At 42.3% G+C, this 20,909-nt stretch overlaps 1 protein-coding gene across 2 annotated transcripts in view; it reads right to left on the reverse strand.

Annotated features, from left to right (window-relative positions):
• The window catches only part of LOC118509000 (calcium/calmodulin-dependent 3',5'-cyclic nucleotide phosphodiesterase 1-like), a 161,739-nt gene extending 153,806 nt beyond the window's left edge, over positions 1-7,933 (reverse strand). For both annotated transcript variants that reach the window (XM_036049013.1, XM_036049012.1), the window contains exon 1: positions 7,810-7,933. The gene's annotated coding sequence lies outside the window, so the exon portion shown is untranslated. The remainder of the gene's footprint in view (positions 1-7,809) is intronic.
• Positions 7,934-20,909: the final 12,976 nt, after the last annotated feature.

The following is a 20,909-nucleotide window of genomic DNA, read 5'->3' on the forward strand; positions in this document are numbered from 1 at the left end:
AATGAAAATAATCACTGTCCAGAGGGTGGAAAACTGCATTGTTTGGGAAGCGAAGAACAAAAGCAAAACAAGGGCAAGAGAAAACTTCTCGCAAGTATTTTTAAGACCGTTCCACACAGACTTGTATGTGAGAGTGAAACTTATCGCGTCCCATGTGGCTTCTAACATTACGGCCACGGTGAGCAAAAAGGGGCCAACACTCAAAGTGGCCCAAAATTTTTTAACACAAAACGACTTACAACGATGGAAACCAGCTTGTCCGGCTCTCAGTAGCTGAAGAAGGAAAGTAAATACCATAATTTGGTGCAGATCACAACTCGGCGTTTGATTAAATGTGACGCCTTTAAATTATGATGTACTTTAGCGCTCTCGTCATCCCGGGAGACCGAAGTGCTTAGCGTCGCTAGAGACGGGCTAAAAAAACACTTTCCCCCTGTGGTTGCAAATTTAAGTGTAGTAAGGTTTTCCTTTTTATTCATAAATATTAAATTATCGCTACGGGCTATTTATGCCGTTATCGCGGTAACTTTCACTTGCGCAAAGAGATGAGATTAGATGAGAAGATTGGCCCGAAAGTTATTTGATGAAAATTTTAATTTTTAATGTCTGCAAAGGTATTCCTTTTTTTCTTTTCAAAACTACACCCATACAGGTGCTGTAATAGGAGGGTTTGTTGTAATGCAATTTTAGCTTGAGTTAATTGTACCTTGGGGAATAATTTTCCACTGATAGTTTAATACAATTTTTATCGATCGATTAAAAAGATAAAGCATTCCGTTCTCCTGGTGCACTCGCGTTGCGCGGTGACCTTAATTGAATCAATTAACAGTGAAATCAATTCCGCGGTCATCATGAAGCGCCATACAATCGAGGTAACCCGTTTTCCCGGGAAATGTGCGGCGCTACGTAGTGAAGAGGGAGCTTATCGTGTGAAAAATGGTGTGCCTGCAGTTTGACACCGGTCTACCACAGCTACCCGAAATGAGCATCGGTAGGCTGGTGGTGTCTTCAAATATTATTGTCCACAAATCGATTTGACTATCAGTGACAGTATGTTCAGGGGCGTCAGTGTATCCACTGATATCCTTATCTCTTATTCGGGTTACAGAAAATTGAATATTTCGAATGTATGGGACAGAGAGACAGACAACCAACAAAAAAAAAAAACCCATACACTGTTGACATCATCGTTCCGTACAATCTATTTTCCGAAACAAAAAGATTCAACTGGTTACAGCAACAAGGACACATACGCACACACGCCCTTGTAGTGAAATATTGCAAATGCCGTTGAGTTCATCACCGAACATGTGTCAGTATATTCTGATACTGATTTAGTACATCCCTTGCTTGCCACTCGTACTCGGGGCCGTCGTTCGTCGAAGCCGGCCGGTCGTTCGCTAGCCTGTAAAAAGATTTACTTTTTTCCTGGATCAGTTTCAGGTGCCTTCGCTTTGACTTTGCGCGCAAAAGGAGCGTGAATTTGTGGCACAATTTTTCTTTTCGCGCGTCGCTTATCGCTAACGATCGAAATAAATCACATCATTAAGAGGTACCGAAAAATGTCCGAAACACGATGCCGGGTGGATTTGGCGACAATGGTGTTTGGATTTATGGTGTGTGTGTGTGTGTGTGTTTGTGTGTGTGTTTGATTGATTTTTTTGTTATGCTGCAGAAAATGGCTTGTTTGTGTGCTAAGGAGAGAGGTGAGAGGTGAAACGCAGCCTTGAAAACAACATCATTTTTGAGTAAGAATCCGTGGAGCTTTTAGGTAGAAAAGGAATACAAAATGGTTTGGAGAAGAATAGCTTGGATGTTTTAGTAATGATCATTTGAAAAGGAATTCATTTTTACAGACATGCTTTGAGCATGAAGCGTCCCGTTTGTCGTGATTTGGTCTTTTTATTTAGAACCGGATATCGAGTCCCATCTGGACCTCTTAAGTCAGTCCTGCTTTCAATAAATAGAATCAGTTATTGTTGATACTTTTCATCAATGAATTGGGAATCATGGGGATGCCAGACGAAAACTGCCTTCTATATGCGAAAGAATTAAAAATCTTTCACGAAATCCGCATTCCAGAAGACCACCTTAGTTAAACTCTCCACTCACCACTCTCCGTGTGAGCTCGTTTCTTGGTAAAGGACTAAGCTATAACTCCCTGCATCGATAAATGCACCATTATCAACTTCGGTTGGGTGATAGCCCCTATGTTCTTCATTTATGTATAAAACAGTCAGTTGCTCGAGAGAAAAGGTTCATTTAAGCATCTAAGGGTGGTCATGGACTCGAACAGATGGACAGTTTCGTTGTGAAGCGCAGTCAACTGTTGGGACTGGTAACTAACATGACGCGTAAGCTTCGTGATGCCTTATGCGTAAAGACGCTGTATTGCTCGTTGATTCGATCGCTGTTCAGGTATGCTAGCATAGTGTGGTGGTCTTCTTTAACGAGAGCCTTCTGTTCAACTTCAGATTACATGCTTGGGATAGCTCTCTGGAATACAGGACCAAGTGCTTGCTTCTCGGGCTACCACGACGACTTAGATAGCCGCATACAACATGCAAGACTGGCTTACATCGCTGTCTCTTTAAATGGCCCTGTAGGCGTTCCTGTAAGTACTCAGCAGGATGCTGTGGTCCCGGAAAAGCTAATAATCTCAGAGCTCTGGACTACCTTTAGCTATCATAACGCATTGATATGCATGTCTTGACCCTTTATTGCAGCCGATGAGGTATTTGAATTTGAAGGCTATGGGAGCATCACGTCTATGTTGCGTCTTAAAATTAATTGTAAACATGAAAAAAACAGTTATGACTTTTGAAAGGCTCTTCAGTCATTTAATAAATAAACATTAAAAATTAGATGGCCCGAATGACTTTTAAAACTGACTTCTAAGGTATGATTTTTAATGACTATTATGGGGCGGCCCGGTGGTGGAGGTGACAACGGCGCTGGACTTCATATGGCAGGACCAGGATTCAAATCTCAGCCTGACCGTTCCCCTGTAGTGTGAGGGCTTGGCTACCCAGCTATGTGATATCTTTAAGTTTAGTAAGCCAAAAATGGCAGCCATGACCTAAGATGTCGGTAGGTCAAAGAAGAAGGAGAAGAATAAGAGTTAGCGATTTAGTAACTAAATGCTGCCAAGTAAGGATGTACTTTGAAAACTTTAAAATAACATAATTTTTTTTAAATTTGAAGTAAATCGTATATTTAATACTAAATTTAAACCCTAGATATCATCCCAAAAACAGTCTATTTCGCCTTCCATGATTTACAAAGTCTTGTGAAATATGCTGCCCGAATTGAGCAACCCGCATCGCTGTCACGCACCAACACCATCGCACATCGAAATCATTTGACCATAATGATCGCTTTTAGTATTTCTTCACTCTCATGGCAATGATTTTTCCCAGTAGGAAAAATGAAACCTCAAATAATCGATGGCAATTATTTTGCGCTTATCGAAATGGCTTCCATGCCAGTGAGTCTCCCCTCACCAGTATATGTTTGTGTTTGTGTGTGTGCCGTTATATATAAAACGAGTGATGGAGAAGAAACAAAAACCCCCCCAAAAAGCAAAGGAAACTCGGCTGAGCTTTTGGGCTGTGGAAAAGCGTGGCTTCGCGGGCTATAATCAGCCGATGATCAAAAGCCTTCAAACAGGTTTAAATTCGAAGTCGGAGGCGTACGGTGTTACTGTTTTGCGGGTAAATGCTGGTTGAATCTGGATTCGGTCTAAAGTGTAGTTGTTTCCGAGCCATTTTATTTTTTTCTTTGCTGCTGAAAAAGTTTGCAGTTACCACCGCAGTGGTAAAGTTTCAGTGTTTTAGCATCTTATCGTGGTATCGGCGAGAGGAGGCCCTCCAGGGGTTTTTGGATGAACGAGTTAAATGGGTAAAAGGAAAGAAATTTCCTGCGCCGAACTTAATTGACTTGATGAAGTTTTTCCTTCTTCGCGAATGTCTCTCGCTGTATTGGAGTTTTGAAAGAGTGTTCCATCTTGGAGAAATATTTAAAGTCAATTAGCTAGCAAAACTCTGCTCTTTAAGCTGAACTTGAGCAATCTTCTTCCGCTCAATGATATTGGTAACTTTCTTTGAACTGGATTTATTTAAATGTTATTAAAATCCTTCATCTTGGTAACTGTTGTATACAGAATCGCGATTCTTTAAACTGTCCTATGCCTACCAGCCCAAAAGGATATCCCTTTTCTCTCTACACCCCACACAGTCTAATTGCCGTCTGCCGGAGATAAATAACACATCCTTTTGCGCTATCTTTCTTCCACAAGTGTATCATTCATTATTTTTTATGGGCCAATTTCAGTCAAAATATTTCAAAAACCCATCTTTATGACATCATTTGCTTCGTATGCTTCACGAAGCGTTTTTAGCATCCGTTGTTTTGTTTCAAGTCTTTTTTCCCTCTCCAGACCTTTCTGCCATTGTGCGTTCGCAAGGGCGTGCTGTTTTTTTTATGAGAACACAAGGGACATCCGTTAATATGCTTTCCTACACTAAAGGCTTGGATGATGATTTGCACTTTTTTTTTTTGGGGGAGATTTGGATGTCCTTCCTTCAGCAGACAATGTGCGGTTGGCAAACGACTCTCTGGACTCCGTTGAGGGTGCATTTACTGAAAGCATCATTCGTTCTATTTTGTTTTATCATGGCCGTAAAAATCCGGACAGCGTGAAATATGGTGCGGGGGCTCTCTCGTCGATCGACACTCGGGAGATTCGTGTTGAATGTGGGTTTTGATTTTTGGAGGGAAGCGACACTGGAGTTTTAAAAGGGATTTAGCTCTTTTTTGTTTGAGCAAAGGATGTGAGGATGCATATAATCTCATTGAATGGTAATAAAGACATCCTTTAACAGGGCTTATGTGGATAATGTCATAAATACGTACAGAAATGTATGGAAAAAGTCATCTAGAATATTGGAACTATGGATACGGATCCTTAGACCAGCTGCAGCTTTTCACGATGTCTCTTTCATGAAGCCAACGCATTGTCTTATCGAAGATATTGCTGTTAAAGGCGAGTCCGAGCTGGTTGGGTATACGGCGATCTTCCAGTGAGAACAAAGTCTGCCAAACGTTACGAGTGCAACGAGTGTTAGCCTGAACGTTGCATAAGTGTGTCAAGTGAGGGCACACAACCTCATAAAATATTGTTTGATATGCTTGACTTTGTTGACCCGATGAAGAGATGATGATCACTTATCATCCTGCCATCATCTTTAATCTAACGAGTTGCCTTTGTCTCACACTTTCGTTTGCAGTGCACAATGTTTAAGCTAAAATAATGTCATGGATGCACGGTTCTTCCCATTAGCTTAATACACCGTAACGTAGTGTCGTTGGAGTGGAGATGAAAAGTCTCCTGGTGTAATGGTTAATTTTTAGTGACGAGTCATGATTGTGATCAAGTTACATGCGAAAAATGCTGATGATGTAGCACAAACACATTTTTGTCTCACACAACACACACGCACATAACGACCTTCCACCTGACACATCTGGCCAGCTACGGGTTCGTTGGAATGTCAATGTGCGTATTTGCGCTTCGGTTTCTTTTTTTTCTGGGAGAATACGCATTTAAAGCCGTCAGACACCGGGCGCCTCCATTATCACTGGGCATCGCGTTTATAGCAAACGATCGACCTCGTTCCACCGTGAATGACGTTATATTTTATTTGATTGAAAAATGCCTTTCATTCTTGTTACGACAAGACACTGCGCCAGTCGGTGAGCAAATGTTCGTGTAATGAAAATGGACGTCCGGACCGAACCTGTGTGTTCTGTGTGTGACAGAAGGAATTCCATCGCCTTACCATCGTCTGTAACATTGTGGGGCATCGGGTCAAAGACGAATACGACCCCAGTAAGAGAATAAGCTTGCGTGCTGGTGAGTGAGACAAAACTTCTCATCCAAACGCAAGGCAAACGAAAATACTCATACATTCACATTAAAGCAGATCACAGGCAATAATCTGTGAAATAGGATCTTTATAAATATACTTCCCGGTATGTTGCTACGGTGATTGATTTTTCATTCCTATGTTCGCCTCTTTCTCGGTTCCATTTTCGATTGCTGCGTTTCACAATCTCGATGACAGAAACTCGCTTTCAATTGCACTCGTTTAGCTGAGCACTAGATATCGCAGGTTTTGCCTTCTCGAATGGTCATTTCGCCCCGGGCTCATCAGTCCGAGCGGGCTTCAATGGACGGGAAATAAATTGACATTCCTGCCAAGGGGAGTATGCCGTAACTGGTGAGCTGCTACGGAAGAGCGAAACGTTCGTGAAACATCGGACAGACGATGATGGAGTGAAGTTGATGTGCGTGTACCAGTTGGTAGATTGAATATTTTTCGATGACGCATTAAACGCTTATTCGATTTGCATGATACGAACGTTTCCGAAGCTGAGCGTTTGCTGAGTAACATCAGTGGAAACAACAAGAAAAAATATTTCCAATAACTAGTAAAACATCACATTTTATTTTCCTTACAATGAGCAATAAAATCCGTGTCAAAATTGCTGCACCGAGTACAGCTTTCCCAATGCGTGCTTGTGGTTAGCAGTTGTTGTGCAAATTAAGTACACCATCATTATGCACCACAAAATGGGAATCGGTTGTTCATTTACGGTGGATTGCGTCAAACGCACTCAATCCGCATCCCACTGGTGATAATTCGATTTTGATTACGTTGCATTCCTATCGACCGATTTGCTCCGCAGCAATGATTGGCAGTGCCGACCAGTTGACCCAAAACACACATTATGGCGTAACCGCAACCACCATCGCGGTTGCAGTTCGTTTTGGGGTAGAATCACAGACAATTGGTAGTAAATTACGACTAGTGCCGTGTGTGACTAGTTCGGGGAAAAACCACACTGATATGTCATTCAGTGGGGGAGGCGATCAAGTTGGACGTAGTTTGATGATCATCGAGCGTGGTTTATATGTTTATCGTGTGTTATAATGAGAAAGATAAAAGTAGTTTGCATATTTTATAGATGGTGAGCCATATAAGACAGAATTGATGGAGAAAATTTTGTTAGGCTAAAGCTTATTCAAATATAGTTATCAAACGAGTAAAGATAATTAGATCTGGTGCTCAAATTCCATCTTAACTGCTTCCCCATACGAAGCGCTGACTATGCAGCTTAGAGGAAAACTAAAGAGAGAGGGGAATCCCAGAAAAACAGACTGAGACCTTTCGAGGTTGTAGTGCCAAGGAAGAGGAGCAATCCAATTTTCCATGACCAGAACATTAGTGAACTTTAAATCACCAATAAGTCAGATACTTATCAGACACGATTTTATCCAAAAATTCTTCAACCCAACAAGAGGCCAACAGGAAACCCGGAGGATTTTGAGGAGTAATACTATTGTCAAAAGGGTGGCCCGCAGGTATAAGCGATAGTGATGCCTGTAGTGAGAAATGACTATTTAAATAAGCGCTATCCATAAGTCTGGTAAGCCATTAGATGATCGGTACGACTTAGCAGGTGGTTAGTCGAAGAAGAGAGAGCGACTGTTGACCAGAACATTATTTACAAGAAACCATAAAGCTCAAACATTAAAACTCGACTTATGCTCCACTAACACACTAATAATACGAATCGACACCGGTTAAGAACACAATCGTGGGCAATCAATAAACACTCTAACAATTCTCACAATTAAGAGCTGATATCATATTATCATTATTTCAACTATTTCATTTCGACTTCTCCACCCATAAGCACATGGTCACACATTTTACAACACACAATATTGCTCACTATTCCCACCTTTATTCACTCACATTACGGTCACTTGGCCTTGCGGCGTTACCACTGGAAACGATATCTAGCCAACCTAGAGCGCGTCCGTTCCATCCGTTTTCCCAATCGGAACTGAACCGAACCAAAGGGAAGAAAGCTCACCAAACGGACGCTTTTGCCTATCTGCGAACCAACGCCACCGTCGTCCACCGTCCAACCCACACAACTCGTTCAACTAAACGCTCGCGGAAAACGCTACTATCGGGATTCAATACACCGCTCGTAAATCAGAGCCTCGAGCGCGAATTGCACCGTTTTGCTGCCGAACGCTACTGTGGCAACCAAAACAAAAGCCAGCCGCTCGTACCACACAAACACACACACACACACGGAGCAGCATCATTTCAATGCCATGGCTGAAGCGCACACGACGACTGCTACAGCCGTGCTTTTTACTTTTACTTTATCTATGTCCTCCATAGGAGGGTTGAAAGTAGGCAGGAAGGGACTCGAATCCACCTCACACAAACTCATACAGACACGTGGCCAAAATAACGCATGGGCTTCCGGAGAGGGTATGATGACACGTGTATTTTTATACGCAAACGCCTACCAGCTGGTTGACTAGGCGAACGGCCACGCACACACCACGGCAGGAAGCGTTATCTACACAAACCGAGATACAAGCAATGAGATTGTGTCGGAACAATGGTGCCTGTGTTGGTGGCGCTGCTAATGGCAACCGAACCGAGCACCTGACGCTGAGAGCCGAAAATAGCCGAAGAGATGTACTGTTCCCTGCGTGAGAAAGAGCGTAAGAGATTGCAAAGATGCTCTCGGGACAAAAAAGCTTTGAAGCTAGTGGATGCTGAGCAGGAGGTACTTCAAAAAAGCTTCGTGGTAGGGAAAATCGTTAAAGCCATCTTTTAGTGAATGTATTTTACTACACAAATATTGTTTGCATAATTTAATCATAGCTTGATTTTGATGTTGACCAATTTAGCACATTGAATTGGGGTACAATTAAATCCTAATCCTCTGGTTATTCCAAGTCGGACAGTGATCATTTTGTGTGTCCCGTCCAGTACCTTTGGGTGTGCGAGGTGCTAGCACCATCAAGCACCAATAGTGCTTACCGGTGGCATATATCCCATGCCAGCCGTCCACAACGGTTCCCCACGGTAACTTGTACGGTTGTCTAGGCGATGATTGCATCCAGGTATCAACCTCGAGCCTCGAGATCCATTTGCTTTTTGATAATGTTCGTTGCTATTTTTAGTGCTGTTTCCACTGATTCCACTGATACCACCGGTGAGGTGCGCCAGTGGGGACAATGGTGGGCAAGGTCAACGGCCGTAAAATAAATCCGCTGGTTAGCTGACAGCCGGGAAATTCTTCCCAGCGGCATTGGTAACCCAATAAAGGAGACACTTGGGAGCCCGTAATGGTTTTGGAGAGGGAGAGTTCGGCTGTACTTTGGCTGGATGGTGAATAGGGAGCGAGCGCACCGTGTCTATTTGCATGACAAGGGTTTTACTTCGGGTAAACTAGTTGCTGATGTGCTGGGCTGGCGCGGTAAGAAGATGGAGATGAAGAGCGTTGTGGTTAGTGTATGGAAAGTGTTGTAGCTTTTACCATCCATTACGAAAACAATTACTTCTTAGGATGATGATTCAGATTATGCCTAGAATTTGATTGATGATTGCATCGAGCATTGTTTTCCTGGGCCACCTCGAAAGCTAATTTGAATAGTGAAAAAGATTAACTCCCAACTTACAGTGAACTCTAATTATTACACCTTAGTTGAGATGTTAAAGTCAGATTGGCGAGTGCGGTTATTAGAAAACAGTCTTTAAATACGTTATTTTCCCTACTCACTTTAAAGTTGATTAAAACTTTAAACCATAGGATTAACTATGGTCGGTTCAGTTATAACTGTTTATAACGTTCATTGAAAAAAACCACTTCATAATGATTTCGTTTGCATAATTTTGTCCTGGCTAGCATAAAGTTCTGAGAATAATTTACATTTCCATCAGTTGGCATTTTAGCTTAAAATTGCGTGATGAGAATCCATTACCACTGTGGCAATTTCTGTTGATGAGATGAAACGGAATACAAATTTAATTATTAGGAAGTAATTCCACTGAACGGTAGTTGCTGTAGACTACGTTCGAAAGGAATCAAATTACCTATTTTTATGTACACTAGTGCCATTTTCTATAGCCTTGCTTATTTTTTTGTGTAACTAGGACATAAGAATCCGTTCTTTTTATATATTTTTTGCCTTTTAAAACTGAAAATTTAGAAGAGAAGGTTTAAAGTAAAAAATTGTTTTTTTTTTTGAGTTTATGAAAATTTTGATGACATTTTTTAAGGCCGCTTTATTAGTTTTTTCTTGAAAAAAAAAATTATACATTATTTTCAGATTTTTTTCATTTTATTTATTGAAAAAATTGACGGATATTGGACTTTTTTTAATCGTGGTGGAAGCCTTTCATAGGGACCCAGTATTATGTAGAGAAGAACGGGAGGACCCCCTGGATACTGCCGGATTTTTATTGGCAAAAAACCACCTCGGGCCTTCATCGTAACTCTAAGATTACCAACTAGGGTATTGCGTTTAGAAAGACGGCATAGACGTATTTGTTCATAAGACACGTCTCGGTGCCGCGCTAGGACTACTTGGTTAGAGCGTCTGGCGTGTCAGTTTACGCTCACCACCGGATGCTGTATGAGCTAATGGGACTCCAGCACCTTAGGTGACGTAGTGCTTGTAGGAGTACACCTGAAGTGTACAAAGCTTCACTTCAGTTCACTACTGAGAGCCTTGACCAAACTCAGCACCTTCCCTTTCAACGCGAATGTGTCGCTGCTGTAGACGAGACATGATGGTCTTGGTCGATACTTCGCCAATTGCCCGGGAAGGACATCATCAATGAGACGCCATTGATTCTTTCGTGTTTTCTTGCTCGCCACTTTCGTGTTTTCTTGCTCGTACATACGATGGCGAACAATAGTAAAACGCGGGCATTCAAAGAATACTTTCGTCGGAGTTAAGAATCAGTATTAAATTTTTTGTCCTAGGACGTGGTCATTGTTTTGTTATTACAAAATTACTTACAGAGCATGGGTTTATGGTTAAAATTATAAGAGGAATAAAACAATATAAGTCACTCACATTTAAACGTAGACGACTTGGTTGGATGCTGAGCTATGTACCACTTACCTGAAAAAAGAAAAAAAACATAACATAATTAGTAAGATATATTGAATATATCTAATTTAAAAAAAAGATTTCATTAAAATTTCACATATGCTTGACAATACGGCGTCATGCCGTAATACTGGAATTATAAATAAATAAAATTTCACATAAGATTCTTAATACTTTTTTTGAAAAAAATTTAACCAATTTCCAAATTTTCTCGTTTTTGTTTAAATACAATGAAGTGACTAAACTCTTTTCATGATCATGGTTCACTTTGAACTGGAAACCAGAGCTACTCACACAATCACACGACCGGTCTGTTTTTGGCCTTGAATGTTTATCGAAAACATCGAAACCCACACTCAAGCATCCACTCTTCAATCGCGTACACCATTGAGCTAATTGAAATGGGAAACGAACCCTTTACGGTTCGTTGCGCCGTGTTGCTCTAAGCCTGGGCTGGGAAAAGTCAAATCCCGTGTCCCGGTAGACGGGAGGCGTTGAAGAAAAATCAAAGGAAAGTGTGTGAGTGTGTGTGTTTTATTTTTCCACCTGACTAGCTCTAATTTGTATGATTGAATTTTGGGCTTTTCATTTGCTTTCACGCCGAGCAGGGGTCGTTTTGCACCTGGGTTGGTTGGAACGATACTAAGACGCAGAGGCAAAAGGCGAGTAAAGTTCCTCATGATGATTTAAAATAGAAATATTTTTTTGAGGAAATAAAAAGGGATATAATTGAAGAGATCCAGCAAGCACGCAGCACTTTTTTTCTTGACCCATTATGTCAGCATACAAGCTATAAGTACTAATTTGATCCCAAGGTTACATATGTTAGCACACAAAACACTCTAGCACTAACAGCACCAACACGAACGTTGACTAGTTAAGTGCCTTACATTAATCATTATTTGTAGGATGCAATTACATAATAATCAATTACGTTACTCTCGCAAGTGCTTTCGTTCATTCCTGTGTTTTACCCGGTGTGCCCGGGATAAAAAACATCATGCTTTCAACTTGTTTCTTCCCGCAAAAGAAAAACGAGATTCCCTTTTTTGTGAGTCTCTCCTCTTGTTCAAAACAACTAAACTCAAACTCGCTTTCGCCCGTGGAAGAAACAAAGTGAGTGCTGCTGCTGTAACGAGCAGCACTTCGAAACACGAGAATCTAATGATCTTTTAGGTATGTGTGCGAGCGCTCGCGCGCGATATTTTTAGCAGACATATAAAGTAACCATATCATCCCTTATGTTTATCATGTGCTTCGGTGCACCTATGTGTCGGTGGTGTGTGTGTGTGAAGCGTGTATCGTGCATGACGCGGGAGACGTTGTTCTAAGAAAAATCGTGAACCTTGTTGTTTCGCCACAAGGTACGGGCAGTTCGTTAATCCATGAAATGAAGTTGCTGCCTGATGATGATGATGACGAGGATGATGATGCTGATGGGAAAGGATCGATCAGAAAAGGCAGTATCGAAGCGAAACATTGTAAAGGCGAAATTGGATCAGACATCTCGTGCACGGAAGATGAAATGGTTTGCCACGATGATGAGTTTACAATTTTTACCCGTCGCCGGTGGAATTTTGTGGAGAAAATGGCTTCAGGGATGCAGATTATCTACGAGCTAGGATTGTTTTGAAGGGCTTTGGATGTAAATAAATAATATTGGGATTTTAGGTGAAAGGATTTATTTTTGAGATTTATTTTTATTCGCGAAAAATCGCAAGGACGCACGTGGCTAGTGCGCCGTTTCGATAAACCGCGAATTGTTGGTGTTGCCATCTAGCGATCACTAGCGGAAGCTTGAAATCTTGCAAAAGCATAGTGCTGGATGTATGAACCGTTCGAATTGATAATTTTAAGGGCTTTTTCTCTTAAATTTTTTTTTTGTTCATAAAGAACGGCCTGGCCGTATTGCTCTCTTAAATAATTTAAAGCAATAAAAAAATACACATAAAAAATTATAAACAAGTTTTCGAATGATCTCGAACATGAATTTAGGAAGCGCATTTTTTGAAACTTTAGTGAATAAAGATGTCCTTTTTCTTCTCAAGTCCACCGTAGCCTGAAACAAGATATTTTGTACGCAAATAGGATAGAGTTTTCTGAACGGTAAACAACGAATGAATAATATATGCACCGTCGTGAAGCATCGCTGTACACTGCTAGCGCCCAACATTCCAGTGAACGATGTTTTGAAAAAAAAGGCCACGTGGATAAGAGCTCCTTGAAGTTCTCGCTACGTCGTCGTGGCGAAATTTTTCAATTTTTGCTTTAGACGTCCCATCCAGTTTCGGTACGCCGTATCTTCCGTAGTCTGTAGTGCATCAGACTGAATGAATGATCACTTTGCGGTGCAAAGATAACGCGAGCGTAATTGAATGAGTTAACGGTTGCATTGTGTGTGTTTTTAAAGTTCTGAAGTGAGGTTTTAATAAGTTTTGTCTCGAAATCACGGCCCGTGCTTGGCTAGTTAAAATTTATTTATCTATGAAATGTGTTGCACAAACGTTGCCCAACTCTAGCGACAAACTGTAATGGCGTGTAATTAATCAAATCATTTCCACAAACGACTTCTAATTGATTCGGTTTCTTGTGATTTCACATTTTACGTGTGCGGTACCCACCCGTCCAGGCCAAACTAAACATGATTATATTTAAATAATGAGGGTTTGACGCCCGTGTCCTACTCTCTCTCTACCCCTCAATCGGTTCTTAACCTGTAAGAGAATCATGTATGAAAAACGGGGGTAACAGAGGAGAGAAATGCATTAACTAGCTCCAGTTCCAGCGGGAGTCAGCTCCACTTCCAACTGTTGCTGTCGTAGGTTAAATTTCAAAACTGAGAAGTTGGTCCCCCATTAGCCTGTGGCATGTTTGCTTTGGCAAGCCGTAACGAACAAATTTGAAAGTATATTTACCTCGTTTCGCTTGCTGCTCTACGCTAGACACAAGTCACCCACCAGGCGCCTCCATCACCTAGGACGATCCTAGGATCTTTCATATGTAACCTTTTTTTTATTCTGCATTTTGGACATGCTGCTTTTTTGGTTTTGTTCCATTGGTTCCTGCTTAACCGAGCCAGCAGTACGTATCATCGTTACGGCGCATCCTTTCACAGCGCAAAACCCCGTTGGCGATGACGTGTGCGTGTGCTGGAGTGGTGTAATGTTTCCCCGTGGGTATGCGATATACTTGAAAACACACTCAAACAAAATGTCTGCCCGGCGGGCTCGATGCCACCAGAAAATGGCTTGGGCTGGCTCACCGTTCCAGAAGCACTCCCGTGGTCCCGTTGCCCTTGAGCACGAGGCGTCTTGGCAGTGCTCTCGGAAAAGGGAAGAAAGGTAACGCTTCTTTAATTAAAACTTTCGCCACAACTGTAAAACTGGAAACGGTGGGGACTCAGGTAGGGCGCAGTGGGCAGAGCCCTTTAACCTTCGGTCGGTGCGTTGGAGAGATATGGTCGGGTGGGTATCTCGGAGCCGGGGTTAACTAGGCTCAGGTCCGCTTGCACAGCCAATCAAGAGTCATGTACACATTACAACCGCACACAGTCACACGGACTGGTTTGGATGGAGTTGAAGTGAAGGGCTTTTGGGAGGGAATTCAAAGAAAACATCAAAGTGGTTGACTTCCAGAATCTTTCTAACCACCTTTGCTGGATAGGGTAGATCTGGTAGTGTTGGGTAGAACAAACTTATGGCATCAGACAAGTCATTGCTCATTAATGAAACCGAACCAGGTTGGATAGGATGCAAGTTTATGAGAGTTAAAGACTTGCTATAAAAATTAAGCAGCTCTAGAACTTCGTTCCGTTGTGATAAAAGTCGTAAACGATCCAAATAATACTTCAATAAGCATTTCTATTCTTTGCTCTAAATTATTTGTAGTATTTGGGAGGTAAATGTTTGGGTGAAAGTGACAGCTGTCAAAACACAAGTCATTGATATCTGTAAAAGCGCTCAGAAAACCATAAGGATTAAACTGTCGCTCTGCAAACCCCGATTTCTTCCAGTCCATTGATCGGAATAAGTAAATTTGTATGCATCGTTTGTGGTGGTTTGTACCATGATGATAATAAGCCACAACAACCGGCGTCCTTGAGCATGAGACAACACGGTAAGTTAGGAACGTGCCACACAACGCCATTCGACACAAGACACTAGCCAGGACGCTGGTAATTATGACCGATTCCAACGCAAGCAAAGAAGGTTACTGCTGCTCGGTAAACCAATATTTACGACCCGTTTCCATTAGACTATTAGTGGGGATGTTGCTCTATTGACAGGAGGAATGGAAAATGGTTGACCGTTTTGCTTCGGCACCGGACCGGCCATTCCGGACACCGGTGGGATGAGAGTTGAGTGACAATAAAATTACACTTTAGCTCACTTTAGTCACCCGTGTCAACTGGTGCCAACTTGCCGGCAAGAGTGTTCTGCTTATCATCTTCGTTAGCATTAGATGGTTAGATTTCAGTGGAGTTCTTGCAGGAGCTCGCTCAAATGGTTGATTGCGTCCAGCTGGTCGACTACTGATTGTTGGCCGGTTTGCTTGCGCTGGTCAGACTAGTGGTCCGTTTTTATTGCTCATAAATGCTCGGAAAGCAGCTCTGCAGGCCATTTGTTTTGGAGCTGCTTCCACCCGTTCTATGCCCCTCTGGCACGGGTGTTTTCTTTTACGGGATCCTTCGTCCTTCGAACAATTTCCATCTCCGTAGCAGTGTGCTTCACCCGGTTTCCTGTTTCGCAGGCAAAGGATTGAGTGAGCGCTGGATCGGTTCCAGCAAATGCCCATCCATAAATCATCACCCCGTTCGTACGGGGGCCATCGACGCTCGTTCGTCAGCGAGCATGATTGTCATACGATGAGTGCATGTAAAGATGGAGCCGCCTGGTGGCGCACGGTTTGCTGTCCGCTTCCGAAAACTTCCGCATGCAGCTCGGGAACAGCGGGAAAGATTGTGTGCTGTGTGTGTGTAAGGGCGGGTTGGTTTTTTGTTTGATACCATTTGCCTTGCTTCGTGACAGATAATTATGACAAATTACTGGTGGACTATCTTCGACACTGCACTTCGGGGATCGCTTTCCAGACGCCTCGAACGCCTCCGAAAACGGGGACGAAAGTGTTTGGGTTGACGGTTGCTTTCGCTCCTAGGGATCAGTTCGGTGTGTTTGTTAAGCATTTTTTTCCAGTTGTTATTTTTAGCCCTCTTTCTGCGGACCAATTTTCCACTCAGGATCTCCGGATTGCGTTTAAAACGGTCGTGGGTCGAAAGGCAAGAGGCAAGCTACGTACTATATCGCCTCTGTCTGTTTGGTTAACCAAATCACACACACACACTTCAGCAAAAAAGGGATGAAAAGTGTCCTTCGGTGGGTTTCGGGTTGCTAAAAACCATTCGGTGGTTCGTGAAACTTTTAACCCAGCCACTCTTGCTAGCTTCGGGCGTAAACTTAAACCATCATCATCAATCTAGGGAAACAAACGGGGACGGGTATTTATCGATCGTTGTCAATATAAATGACCTAAAAATATGGTCCTCTGTTTGGCTTTAGTATGTGCTTCAAAATAATAACGACTGTCAGGGGAGCGTAATCAATAAAGTTCACTATCTATGTGGTTTAGGTATTGCACCGTTAAAGCAATTACTTCTTGTATAAAGCTAACTTATACCGAAAAGTGAAAGTCTTGTACAGGAAAAGATGTGCAGCTTTAATCGAGCCATTGCAAAGCGACAAAAAGCAGTAATTCAGCATAGTTGCTACACTAAACACGAACCATTTCGATGTAGTTATTTGCTTGATAGCATGACTAGAAGCGCAAGCATATCAAGGAGGCAATAGTTTTCCAATGACTCGTTTTCTTATCAGCTTTATGATAACTTTAAGTTTGCTTTAATGCCTACAGATATTTTTTTTTAATTTAACAATTTTTCAAAAGCTATCCCATCACTAAATCAACTCCGAACCTCTTCATTCACCAAACTCATATTGTTTCCCTTCGCTAGGATAAAATTATCTATTCAGATCCCGCAGTTTGTTGCCAATCAAACACGATTACATTGTCAAACTGTAATGCTCCATTCCAAAATAGCTTACACGTGTTTCATGGGATTTTATCACTCTTTTTTACGGCTCATCTTTCCCCATAATATTAACATGCCGTTCGATGCTTGATAGTTTCATAATCATCGGGCACCGACACCAAACACCAAAAAAACCACCACCTCAACACTGTACAAACGAACCAAACACTTGAAATATGAAGATTTCATTGCACGTGATTTACCGCTTCGGTGGCAGTTTTATGGCAGAATGATTTTCATTGCTTTCATTGCCCTTCGGATTGCTCACCAACCTTCCATCCGAACGTTATGGTTCGCCCGCCACTTACCAATGGAAATCTACTTACGGTGCATATTATCCATCACGCCGTAGCACGATACCGTGTGTCGGCGGTGATCCTGGTTCCGGAGAACAAGAGTTTTTTTTTTGCAGCTGGGAGGGCGAATCAGAATAAACTTTTTCAGCAACAAGATGCATCGCAACGAACGCTTGATTTATTGCACATTTGTGCGGTGAGTGTGAGTGGATGGAGAATGGTGAACCGGGGTCGATTATTGCAGAGTTGTAAAGCTGTGCTTCTGCTGCTGCTACTTTGTGTAACGTTCCTATTCACGGTTCAGCTTTGAGTGTCAGCGGATTTTAAAGAGATATTGCAATGAAGATTGCGTGCTGATGATGCGTTTAGTTTGGAAGCTAATGAATTACAAGAGAGACGGGATTATGAGAGATGAAGGTAGAGGATTCAAATTTCTCCTTCCTAGATCAGTTAAGTATTCTACTGTGACTTTGTAACTTGCAATTGATTATTCAATATTGATTGAGTACAACACAATTGTAGGTACAAAGTCATCCAAAGATGGTATAAATAGAGCTCATCAACAGAGCATAACAAACTAAACGAAACAATTTTCCCATTAAATCCATACGCTTCTACACATTCTCCATGCAACACAATACACCAACAAATTAATGAGCTCGAATGACCAATGCTTGGGCGCATGTATTTATTTGCAACAGATTGACAGTCATGCATTTTGTATGCATACGACGAGTTCGCAAGACTAGAGAGTCCACTCGCGGAATCTAGCAAAACAGTCCCATTTGCATCGCGGTGCCCGCTGTAAATTACTAAGCTCCAACGCCACGCAATCCGTAATCAAATCAAACGAAATCATTGGTGGTAGAGCTCCCGTTGTTGTTGTGTTGTCTGCCCTGAAGTAATACAAGCGCCGTGGCAGCTTTGCACAAGTGAATATTGTAGCCCGTTTCGTGACATTCTAGCTGTGACCTACAAATTTGCTAAGTACACCTGCATCGATAAGCGGGCGAGCCTAGAAGGCCCGGAAGGCTTTGCCGGGTGGTGAGTCCGAAACGTAGGTTCCGAGTGTAAACCTCGCCCACTGCCATGGGTCGCTTGTTTGGTGGGATGCAACCGACGCTTATCGATTATTCAGTGCCGATTGTGGAGTGCAAGCAGTGTTCTTGCCATGTAGCACACGGGTGACTCGAATGGTAGAACAAGCGTTCTACCAAGGGTCTAGGTCGAATGAGGGAACACGGGGAAAGGAAGCGAATGCACGCAGCTTACAACTTATGCTAGCCTGCAACAAACCCGCATCCCGTAAGGTAACGAGGACGTGTCCATAAATTGTCTAGAGAGTTTTACCACTGCCGCTGACGCTGAAACGTTTGTAAATGGAACGACAGAACGATGGCAGAACTCACCTACGTAGGCTACACGGCAATCGAACACCGACGTGACACTGCTGCGGACAGAACCACTGGTGCGGTGGCCCATTTGCTGTCTTGTCTGCCATTGTCGGCGACGCAGATGCGGCTTGTTGCGGCAGCGCTTTTTTGTTTTGAATCCTCAATCTCTCTTTTTTCCAATGGTTGTGCCGTGCACTCCGTGCTGGCGACTCAATGGGCGTGTGATTTTTTTTGCCCTAATGCTATCTCTGTTGTTGTTGTTGTGTTCTGTCTGACGATGATCACTTCTCGAACTACCCCGTCGCTCTCCACTAGATGGAAAATGAAAGCCTTGTGTAAGCTGTGGGAGCGGATGAACGATCCCCTTTCTGTGTTTTGCGCACGTCTTTCGCACGGGACGGGCCCACAGTTGATCCCACACTCGGACCGGTTGATTGTTTCTAAAGAAACCAATCAAACCAGAACAATCCGAACGATGATGATGATGATGATGAGGGGAGGGTGGTGGTGATGAGGATACGGATGATGATGACGGGGCTGGAATTGTTTCAGCGCGAAGCATCGGAAGCTGGAGCGGCAGGAAAGTGAGTCTGGGGAAACCGATTCGCTAGCTGTTATTTTGTATGGTGATGCTCAGAACATACCGTTTACTGCAGCGATGTGATGGGGGTTCTGTGTTCACGGGAAAATAAAGGGCTTTAAAAGAAAGGCTTCAAATTGAATGGAAAGCTTTGGTTGCTCGTTCGAACAGGAAGTAATTGATAAGAGGATGGGGAAAAAATAGCCGTAATTAAACGGAAAATCGTTCACCACCCGGGGAATTTGGAAATAATGGAGTTTGTACGAAAATACTTTTGAGGTGATTTGTAGTTAATTATGGTACGAAAAAACTATTGATTGATTTTTGGAAATGTCTTCCTTTTTACCTAAAGTTTTCACTGGGATTATAGCTAGAAATATCTGATTCAGATGACCATATAACTCGGCTTTGAGTCAAGCGTTGTACCGCACCTATATCTGGCTTATTACGAGCTCCATCATCATTGTAGCATATCCTAGAATAGCTTTACTCTCTTATCTTCAATGTTAAATTTTATCCCAATCGTTTTAAATATAATTTGATCTTGTCCATAACAAAACAGTGGTCGATGACTCAAAGAATTAATTTGAAAAGAGAATTTTTCACCAAGATTGGAGGATATCAATCGTTACTTAGAATTACCTCATTTGAAACAACGACGAATCGAGGCTCCTGGAAAGTCTTAGCAGAATCCTTAAAACATCAAATCTGCTGACTTCATAAGAGGTCAAGTCCAAAGTTAAAGTCACAGGCCTAACGGAGACATTTGGGGAAGATGTCTGATGGAGTTAGGAGCCATCTAAAGGATGGAGATTGATAGGATCTCAAATAATGCTTAGAGGATGATATGCTTTTTTAAATGAACGAGCCCCTCCAGAGCTAGGTTCCCAAGCACCTACTTACCTTGCTCCACTCTCGATCTCTGGAGAGTTTAGAACCCAGATACCCAAGATTTGCGGCCCAAAGGGTCTGCACAGCACCAGTAAGCTTCAATGTTTGACCTGGTCGACCAGTTCCCAGGCAGAACTTCAAGATGTAAGGTCTTGATTGTTTCATAGCATCCAACAAGCATAATATCATCTAGATTTCTAACGCTTGCCTAAACAATCGATTCTTTACAGAAAATCTACAAGTGTTAAAATAATTTAGTACAGTTTTGGGAACTTGGAGAGACTAGTTGCAAGAACAACTAAAGAGAGTAGATACAAGCGATAAATGAGCAGGGAATTAAATTATCATTTTTGTTTAAAATCACTTCCATCACTCAAAAGCTTACATGGAATGCAGGATCCATCCACAACTATGAAGAAGGAGTGAGGAGGACTGGCTGTAGATTCATCACAAGAACATAATTAAAATTCTAATACCGCCAATTCCAACAATAGCCCCAGTTTTTCTGAGGTACCATGAAACCTCATTCATCATACAAATCAAGCAGCTTAGAGGGTCTAGTGGGTAGTAAAACCATATCCATCCTGTTTCGGTCATGGTTCCTTCCCAGTTGTAACTTCTGTACTGCATTCCTGACAAGTTTAACGATCTTGTACAACTTTTG

Source organism: Anopheles stephensi, chromosome 3 (genome assembly GCF_013141755.1).
Source record: "Anopheles stephensi strain Indian chromosome 3, UCI_ANSTEP_V1.0, whole genome shotgun sequence".
Classification (NCBI taxonomy): Eukaryota; Metazoa; Arthropoda; class Insecta; order Diptera; family Culicidae; genus Anopheles; species Anopheles stephensi.